The 10,764-nt window shown below is 35.6% G+C and overlaps 1 protein-coding gene across 10 annotated transcripts in view; it reads left to right on the top strand.

Annotated features, from left to right (window-relative positions):
- LOC144965587 (uncharacterized) overlaps nt 1-10,764 on the top strand; it is a 212,852-nt gene that overhangs the window by 74,681 nt on the left and 127,407 nt on the right. For 5 of the 10 annotated variants that reach the window (XM_078901101.1, XM_078901091.1, XM_078901090.1 and 2 more), the window contains one exon: nt 8,928-9,045. The exons of 2 other annotated variants lie outside the window; for them this stretch is intronic. The gene's annotated coding sequence lies outside the window, so the exon portion shown is untranslated. Of the gene's footprint in view, nt 1-130; nt 617-8,927; nt 9,046-10,764 lie in introns of those variants that run through there. 3 more of the 10 variants (XM_078901098.1, XM_078901106.1, XM_078901092.1) reach the window with 3 other exon arrangements.

Raw genomic sequence — 10,764 nt, 5'->3', positions numbered from 1 at the left:
TATTACATTATTAATTTTAGATCCTTGTTGGTCTAGGAAAACCGTATCTTTTTTTTTTCTCTGAGCTTGTTACGAGTATACGTCTCGGCATTTTCCGGCTGATATAACTTCCTTGCAAGGATATTATGATGCTTTTGTTCCGTGTTTGGTGTGGAAGGCGAAACTCACAGCTATATATAAACAAAGTTTGCATGTTTTGTATTTCATTGGTGGATACTAGTCTATGCAACTCTCAAGAATAGTGTTTTATCTACACTTGTCACTTCTTCGTGACTCTGGCTACAATAAATGACTGTTGTTGTCGTCGCATTATTGTAGCTGAAAGTTCTCATAGCAACACAAAATATTTTTATTACAACAATGACAATTAATAAGCCCTCATTTTGCGTTTTATTATTATACTTTTAAGCATATTCAGAAATGATTCGATATTGGTGCTAATACAACATTGTAACCCGTTCGCTTGTGTTTGGGATGTGTATTCATTGCCCGATAAGATTTTATGTAATATACTTTAATGACTTTTCGCTCCATCAAGTAAATTTGGGTTATGATAAATTATTTAATACACGTGACTCGCAGACAACTGGATGTGAAATATTCTTTGCCCATCGGGGTAAGTGAATAATTGTATCATTATTACATAATGCAGGTTTTAATTTGCTATTAGTATTTGGGATTAATCAGTTAAATGTCGTACTCTGGAAAGACACGTATTATAAAATTTGGCCGGAAAACTCGTCCTTTAAATTTCGATCGATTTAAGTGACCCTCATTTAGACAAAACCCTAGACTTTGCCAATTTTTAAAACTTACGTGTTATTCCATAGTACGACAGTTAACTGGTTGACATGGGTGTGTCATGGACGGACACTGACATCACATGTTGCGGCGCCATGTCGGGTAAACTGGGTTTTGGGAATTGAATTCACAGGCAATAATAGTAGAATTGAATTAATGTCTGTGCGTTTTAAAATGTTTTCAGTAATTTGATGGATATTGCCCTATATCATGTAAAGTGAAGGACAAAATACATTGTTTTACACTAAAATTGGAAAAAAAAATGGATTCTTTCATTTTCGTTCGAAATTTACTTTTCAGGGCCCGATTCCTCCCGCGACATGATCCATTCATCTTTATGTCTGTCACAAGAGCTTTCTGCCTCCAGTCACTACTAGTGATCATTTGATGAAGGGAATAGCACTGTCGCCTTTTAATAAAAGGACATACGCGCCATGGGTTAGATTTGAACTATGGTCGGAAATGTGTTCGAAATTTTAAGGATTTGTTATGTTTCAATTTCAAATTTTTGTATTTCTGATAGCGTTGTGTTTCACAAAATATTGAATATATTAAACATATTTAAGATATTAATCAAACCTGAAAAAAAAAAAAAAAACAAAGGAAAAGACGACAAGCTGCCTTGGAAATGTCAGGCGTTCTAGGGAAAAGTTGCCCATGTCGTATTTTATGAAAATTGAGTTTTTGGTCTATGGTCCGAAAGGTTATTTTATGAACAAAATTTTGTAAAAGTATGCAGACATGAACTATTATATTAGTTGGGACTCCCAATTATCACCCAAAGTCCCAAAACACTTTACATATTAACCATATCGATGGTCGGCGGATCAAATCTCTGGAGCCTTGATTTTCACGATCGGCGGATCAAAACTCCGAAGTCTACAATACGAGTTTTGCGCACCATGTTTTATTTAATTTTGGGCGGATCAGACCTCTGATGGTCATCAGATGTGCCGTGTCTGTTGAATACCAAGTTTGTCCCTGACAGATCAAATAATATTACCCTTACTTATAATGTAGATTATTCAGAAATAACTTGTATGTCTATTTTGGAAACCACCCTACCGGATTTGCTCTGCTTGTCTCCAATTTTAGTGTTAACCATGCCGCGTGTTTAATTACAAACGATGATGATCCATTTTCACCAAAGTGAAAAAAGAATTACGCCTTTTCTTTACTTGTTTCGCCTGATTTCCCCTCTTCATCTGAGAGGCAGGCCGTGGTAATGGCCACGATACAGCTGGTCTTCGCTGTCACTTACCATTTCTTTTATTGCCATACAATATCAAAACAACTTTTCTTGTTTTAGCTGGTTGGACAATTTTACACCATGTATGAATTGACAAATTGAGAATATCCCAAAGTGTAAATAATCTTAAACCTGAGATCTTTTTGATTCCTGTAATATAAGATGTCTTCCATTTAAGACTTTTAAAAAATAACAATTTAGGGTCATCCTAACGTGTTAATAAATGAAATGATGCTTTTCAGGTTAAAATTAAAACAAGCTGTTTAGTCCTTTTTTTCTTTCTTTTTTTTCGGTCTAGAGAAATATATGGTCAGTTGACCAGTCCCTGCTCAGGTGTTTTTGAGGGTTTGGAAAGTAGAAGAGATGGGGGATGGGTTGAGAGAGGTCAAGATGAATTTTAATTATACGAATTTCTCTATCGGCTCCCCCCCCCCCCCCCCCCCCCCCCTCTGTCTCTTCTTTTGTGTTTCTGTCTGTCTCCTCACTTCTCTTTACTTTATGTAACATCTCTCTCTCTCTCTCTCTCTCTCTCTCTCTCTCTCTCTCTCTCTCTTTCTCTCTCTCTCTTTCTCTCTCCTCTCTCTCTCTCTCTCTCTCTCTCTCTCTCTCTCTCTCTCTTTATCTCTTTATCTGAAAACATATTTCAACATTGAGACCTTCAGTTTTCATTTTGCCACACTTTGGAATACACACACACACACACACACACACACATATATATATATATATATATATATATATATATATATATATATATAGAGAGAGAGAGAGAGAGAGAGAGAGAGAGTGAGAGAGAGAGAGAGAGCATGTGGAGGTGGGCAGGGGTGGGGGTGGGGGTGATGGGAATGTGGGAGGTGTTGCTGATCAGCCAGGGGGCAGGAAAGTCATGGCTGGGCAAGTCGACGGCCAATGATAATCCATGTGGATAAATGAAGTGGTGACATCCATCGAGGGTTTTCCCCAGACCACATCGGAGATTGTCTTTGTGACCCATCGCCTCTATCGGGTATTATGTCGGAATGAAATCGATGAAGAAAATGGAGTGTGCAGTAAAAACTGATTATAGGCAGACATTCACGTTTATTGAAGTTTATAAAACAAGCAAAAATAATCACTTTTCTTATTGGAGTTATTCATTATAATTCATATTCTATACGTTAGTTCAAAATCGAATTCCTAGGATCAGGCTCATTCCTACATATTAACTAGCAATGCGAAATGAAATGGAAGCTTCAATTTATCAAACAAAACAAAAAAAACAAACAAACTCAGATGATGTGGACTTTTCGAGTTTCCCCGTTGTCAACAAAACACAAATGACGAATGCGAGATGTGAGAATTCCTCCTTAGTATTTCATTCATCGTGTTTTGCTGATAAAGGGAAAACCCGAAACGTCCTGATTATCTGTCATTGTTTAATAAATTGAAGCTTCCATTTCAGTTCGTATTGTTATTTATTTCTTCGAGATTCAGGCAGAATCTTCATTGTCCCGACATATTACCGCTTTGAGGCCATTGGTCACCTTTGTTGTTTACTTTTGGTTAACACGACCTACAATAATTAATTGTTCCGTGAATGTTTACCACTCTGATCTAATATAATTTTATGTCCTTTCGTTTGTTAATTGTGACCCATCGCGTCAGTAGGGTATTTCGTCGGGGTAAAGGAAAATATTGTAAAGCTTTATACCTATATTATTTGGACTTACAAGGAACGAGCGCATGATATCTTTTACTCGAAGGTCGCCGGTTCGAATCAATCAAGTATTTTCCATTTCATACTCCAGAATTATTAAGTCTCCCATTTAAACAGACCTTTTTCATTACTAAGATGGTCCAGTTCAATACATACTCTCCCCCCCCCCCCCCCCCCCTCAGAAAAGAAAAGAAAAAAGAAAAGACAGCAGAGTAACAAAACAAATCCAAACCAACTAAACAAACAAACAAATAACAAACAAATCCTAACCAACCAAACGGCAAATAACAAAACAAAACTTTGTAAAGAAAAATAGCCAGAATCACATTTTTGTTTCTCCTTTCTTTTTGAAAAAGTTTAGCGTTGCAGCTTGGGCTGTCTTTTAACTGATAATTTGTGAGAAATAAATTGAGTTTCGCGCTAAGCCTAAGGATAGAGCATTGCATGAATTACTTACCAGCTGTAGTTATTTTTTTCATTGTTTAATTTAGATTTTCTCATCAAACCTTTCCTTTGAAACCATTTGAATACATTATCATAATCTTATCACATCGAGGTTGAACGGTTTTATTTCAATGTGAAAATATTGGACATGGTTGAGTTGGCGCCGTAGATGTTAGTGACCAATCGTCTCAAAACGGTATTATGCCGGTCTGAACCTGATACTGTAAATTTGATGTTGAACTTAAATTATAGGATTTACTTAAATAGATGTCTCCATTAATGGCGTGAGTTTGGTTTCTTAAAACTTAAAAACAAAACAAAGCAAACAAAATATTTATAAAATTGAAAATCATTAAAACAAAACGATACAAAAAAACCCCCACAAAAACAAACCAAGAAAAGAAAAAACAAACAAAAGATAAAAGAAAACAAAAAGATACAAAAAGAAACAAAAAACAAAACAAAACACACAAATAAAATCAAAAGATAAAACAAAGAAAAACAAAACAAAACAAGAAAACAGACAAGAAGACCAAAAATCAGAACAACAAACAACAAGACCAACCCCCCCCCCCCCCCCCCAAAAAAAAAATCCCCCCCAAAAAAACCCCACAAAAAGGAAACAAGAGAAAACAACAACAACAACAAAAAAATGCAAAACAAAAATAAATAAATAAATTTAAAAGACAAATAAAACTAAAGCCAAACTAAAATGCCTTAATTCTTGTAATTTTCACACTTCATCAGGTTTATTCCCACATAATAAATAACACTAGGATTACGCGATGGATCACAGTTACCTACACATAATTTCATCTCTATGTTACTGTAGGGATAGATTTACCAATATCATTAATTCATGATGATGAACCTACTATCCATTTCTAATGAGTTCAAGTTAATCAATTTAAAAGTACATTAGAATACATTCAGTTCTCAGATATATAATAAATAAATAAATAAATAAATAAATAAATAAATAAATAGATAAATAATTAATGAATAAATAAATAACATTTATAGAGCGTCAATCTCCATATAACGCGTTCAGTGGCGGTTTACAAGACAGCTGACACGAGAATTTTAAGAAAATTAAATTTTACAATTCGAAGAAAATAAATGTTACAATTATAGATAATCTACTAATTGAACAGTAAAACTGAAAAAAACCAACAATATTACTTTCATTGACGGAGATGGCCATATTGATGATAAAGGTGATAATATTGGTCATGATAAAGACTAACTATGATCACAAAAATAACGGGGCTAGAGACTTTTTAAATTTTAAATTCTGTTCTACGTGGTGTAAAAAAGATTTATTAAAAAAAGGCCACCAAAGCCCATGGAACCGAAATCTATTCGGCTTTCTATAACATGAAATAGACAATAGCAATTGCTTACTATCCTTTAGATAGGTCGATAGTTTATCGCAAAGTACCTTCCGGCATATCTTACAGACCCAGCTATCCACTTGCTGCTGTATGGACCGGGGGGGGGGGGGGGGGGGTCAGAAAAAAAAAATCACCCGGGATCGATCTCGGTCCATTTGCGTGTGAAGTAAGTGCTCTGCCAACTGAGCTATCGAGACCCCGGTATGATAAAAACTTGTTGGTTATTTCTGTTTTTAGGATGTCATAGTTGGTGCATTTTTTAATACGTATTCAGTTCAATTGCCTAATTATTTATCTCCCTGCATTTATCATGAAATCAAATTTTCATGTCACTTAATACAAGTCACTCCAAAGACGCCATTATGTATAAGAACTCTTGCTTACACTATATTTCATCTCAGCCTGTAGCCAGGAACCCTTTCACACTTGGGTCGAGTGGGGTACGTTCCAGTTCATTATTTTTGTGTATATCTCCGTCTCGAATGGGCAGAAATTGTAAAAAGATAAAACAAAATAAACCTTTCGTTAATTTATCTCCAGAGAAAGACTGGAATAACCCAGGCATTAGCCGCAGACCAGCTGTAGTCCCCTAAAAGTGAGCTAGGGCGATTTTGACTAACCAAGGTCATAACGCGCGACCCGGGAGGTTTCTTAGACTTTTGGGTACGAAGCAGAGACAATCCACCGCTCTATCTCGTTACACCCAACCATAGCCTTTGTAAACTGGCAGCCTGACACTGACCAAAAATGACATCAAAAGACAAGTCTATGTCCACAAAAGACAACAAATCGTGAGTTGTATGTATTAAATAGTTCAACCAAAGGGATCATTAATTTGTTTCCTTGAGTACTATAAACGACAATTCACTCGGTGATGCGTTAATATATAAATGACGTTAAAAGACAAGTCATAATAGCAGACTATTGGTGCTATGCGTTTAGGTAAAATACTCATAAAATTCGCCAGCCGGATATAACGTACCAACACACAAAACTATGTGTATCCCTGACCGTTTACAGTCTGATTGATATAATTTAATTTAGTGAGATCTTAACATCAAAATGGCTGACTAAAAATAATAACAAAGATCTGATGATGTCAATTTCGTTCCTTCAATAAGTTAATGAGGACTACGATTCAACACGAATTTTTCCCTAACCATATTATGGCATAACCGCTTTGAGAGATTAATATATTAGCAAAATATTGTTGCGCTATTTATTGTCCCCTCACAATATGAATCGTTACAAAGGATGTATGTGGCAATAAGAATGAAGCTGTGTCGTGTATTCAAAAAAGCCTATAAAAGCGTCGTGTTTGAAATTCATGAGACAAAAGCCACATTTTAATTGTTGTCATAAGAATTTAAACCCAATGCTTGGTTATTAAAAGTTAATATCGATTGAAATGCCGACTTATTTTCTCTTTTTGTTGTTACATAATTTTTATGTCGCTTTCCACTGAATTCAATTTAAATTTAAAAAAAACAACAAACCCCCCCCCCCCCCCAAAAAAAAAAAACAAAGAAAAAACAAAACTAAAACAAACAAACACAAATAAACCAACAAAACAAACAAACAAAAAAAATCTTTTAAAAAAATCAACTAAAGACAAAAACAAACAAACCGAAGGCAAAACAAAAACAAGATAGAAAGAAAACGAAAAAATACGTAACCTAAACGTTTCGGGCCCGAAACCCTACGACAATTTTTTTAAAAATCCATTTTATGACTGGTCCAAACTTCAGATGCAGCAAGTACAATTAATTGAACAGTAAATCCCATCGTTTTAATGAATGGTCCTCTCTCAGTATGATACCGATGATGATGATGATGATGATGATGATGATGATGATGATGATGTGTGTGTGTGTGTGTGTGTGGTCTTTACTTTTGATCGACACTCGAGTACGGTTTCATCGAACACACGGTTTCCTCGAACTCATTCCCGATTTTTTTCTTGTCATTATTATTATTTTTTGTTATCAATCTATTCCTTCTTCAAAATATTTTTTTTCTCGAACTTATTTCACCCAGTCAACGTTAAAAAAATTTGAAATAAAAAAATAAAATAAAATTGTATTTTTTGGGGTTATTTTTTTGTTGTTTTTGATTTTGCCCCGGAGATTTCAACGAATTATGCTTTACTGTGACCTGGACAGTTACGTCTTTCTCTACTGTGTATATTTACAGCGGCAACGGAACATTGAATTGCTAGTGTTTGTTTACATTATTTTACACACAAAGGGACACACAGCCGCAGCCACTCACACACCCCATCGCTATTTTACATAACAAACACATATCTGTTTATTCTTAGCACTTCGTCCAATTTCAATGCCACGCGCCATTATTTGCTAATGGTTGGTTGGCAATGACGATAAATAAATGTTGTGATAACTGACGTCTTCCTCTGCCCCCCCCCCCCCCCCCCTCCACTCCGACCACTTGAATCATGTCATGTATTTAGTTTTCTCCCTAAACCTATCAATACAGTAAATAGACAATAAAGATCCCTTTATTCATGCCCAATAGGAAATTTGTCTTATGGTCTATTCCAAAGGAAGACTGTAACTCGCTTGTCAGTCGCAGCGAACCGCCACAAAGTAATCAGTGACTTGCTAAAGGCCACATAGCACGGTTGATAGTCAAACTCCGTACCTTTTGGATACGAATCAAAAGCCATACTGCTGAGCCTCTTTACCTCTCAAGTTTTGATGGTAGGACACGGTTTCCGCGAACTGTTTTGCATGTCCCGAGGAGTTGGAGGAAACCGTGCTCGATGTAGATTGCTCTCGCATTGAAAATTATAAATCTCCTTTCCCCTCCTGTAGACAAGATAGGACGACATCTGTCTCCTCGTCATAGAGTCACATGTCTACTCGTTCCTTCTTAAATTTGATTGTTGTGCCTGCATCATAAATATCCAATTTCATTAATTCACTGCCATATATGAAAAGATGCAAAATTATGGGAACTGAAGTAACACGATCTAGTTTGAATATCCTACAGCCTTTTAAAAAAATTGATAAATGCAGTGTGTGTGTGTGTGTGTGTGTGTGTGTGTGTGTGTGTGTGTGTGTGTGTGTGTGCAATTTTAGCCTTTAACTGTCCTAGTGGTATGTCGACACAATCTATCTATCTATCTATCTATCTATCTATCTATCTATCTATCTATCTATCTATCTATCTATCTATCTATCTGCCTACCTACCTATCTACCTACCTTTCTTCCTGTGTGTCTGGCTGTCTATTTATTCATCTACTTATCTTCTTCTTTCCTCCAGTTTTCTATCCCCTACGGTATTCATCATCATATCATCTTCATCCTCATCATCCCCAGCACCGTCTTTCTTATGCAATGACTAAGATGACAAGTCAAGCGGATTTCTACCTACCTTCAGCATGAGGACTAAGCCTGGAACCGCCCTAAGCACACTTCTTCGAGGTAGATCTGGTTGGTAAGCTATGAGCATTCACAGTCCTCTCTCTCTCTCTCTCTCTCTCTCTCTCTCTCTCTCTCTCTCTCTCTCTCTCTCTCTCTCTCTATCTATCTATCTATCTCTCCCTCTCTCTCTTATATACATACAAACATACATATACATATATGTATACACACACACACACACACACACACACACACACACATATATATATATATATATATATATATATATATATATATATATATATATATATATATATATATATATATATATATATATATATATATATATTTCTGAAATAATAAAAAAATGAGCTCCCAAAGCAAAGAAATGTAACATTATGTCACAATCGTGTCAATCGTTGTTTTTATCCAATCTTTATCTAGAAATTGTCTAGATCAACTTGAAATGCCTTTTAAATTCCTAAATGTGAAAAGATAACACCCAAATAATCGTCTGATAATAGCAAAGGTGCCTTTTAAAAAAATCGTAGTTTCCAAGGGAAAAAAGAAAGAGAAAAATGCACTTTAAATTGCTCTCAGCATGGTCCAAAAATGCTCCAAAGTCCTGAATTTAGGTTCTAAGAACTTTCTAAACTTTCCTTCTCAACAAGATTTATTGAGTCAAAGAGACCTATACAGCTCTGTAGCCGGAGCCAAAAAGTTCGTATTTCTACGAATTTTTCGTAGTACTAGGCAGGTCTGTAATAGGCATGTATTTACGGTCCATTTCGAGGAGGGGGGGAGGGGGGGTCGATCCCGTGTGCAGTCGAGATTTTTTCTGACCCAGTCACCAGTGATTGGATAGCTGGGTCTGTTAGATTTGATCTGGCGGAGGTACTTTGCGATAGATTAGCGTCCTATCCAAAGGGTAGTTAGCAATTGCTATTGTCCGTTTCACGCTATAGAAACCGGGATAAACTCCGATTCCATCGGGGCGCTGATGGACTACTTTTTTGTTTTAATCAGTTAACTGTCGTACTCTAGAAAGAAACATTCACGTCCCAGGTTTGAGAGTTTTTGCCAAGATGAGGGTCATTTAAAACGGTCGATATTTGAAGTACTAGTTTTTTGGCCAAATTTTGAAATACGTGCCTTTCTAGAAAATAGCAGTGAACTGGTTAAGTGCCTTATACAAAAGTACACAATCTCAAATAGCTTATTATGTAAAGTTTTAAGACACAGTTTGAAGACATCTTCGACTGCTATGACAAAATATATCCAGATGGCAATGGTAAGTTAAACTAACACTTACCAATGTCGTTGAAAACCATTTATGATTAAATAAATCATAATTATACAAAGCCCATCGTAGACTGTAAAAAAAAAGTCATCATAATCATAATCGTCATCGTCTTCATTGTCACCATTATCATCATCCTCATCATCGTCGTCATCTTCATCATCATCATCATCATCATCATCATCATCATCATCATCATCATCAGCATTATGATCATCATCATCATCATCATCATCATCATCATCATCATCATCATCATCATCATCATCATCATCATCATTATAATCATCATTATAATCATCATCATCATCATCATCATCATCATCATCATCATCATCATCATCATCATCATCACCATCATCATCCATAGTAATAAGAATTTATTTCGGGTTTTTTGTTTTTTGTTTGTTTTTTGTTTGTTTTGTTTTTAAAACAGTTATCATGATTATTTATATGATTTTGCTGATTTTTTGTTAATTAATTATTAGTAAT

The sequence above is a fragment of the Berghia stephanieae genome, chromosome 2, assembly GCF_034508935.2.
Source record: "Berghia stephanieae isolate SIO BIC M18660-M18661 chromosome 2, UCSD_Bste_1.3, whole genome shotgun sequence".
NCBI classification, from domain to species: domain Eukaryota; kingdom Metazoa; phylum Mollusca; class Gastropoda; order Nudibranchia; family Aeolidiidae; genus Berghia; species Berghia stephanieae.
This window is presented reverse-complemented; position numbering and strand designations above follow the sequence as displayed.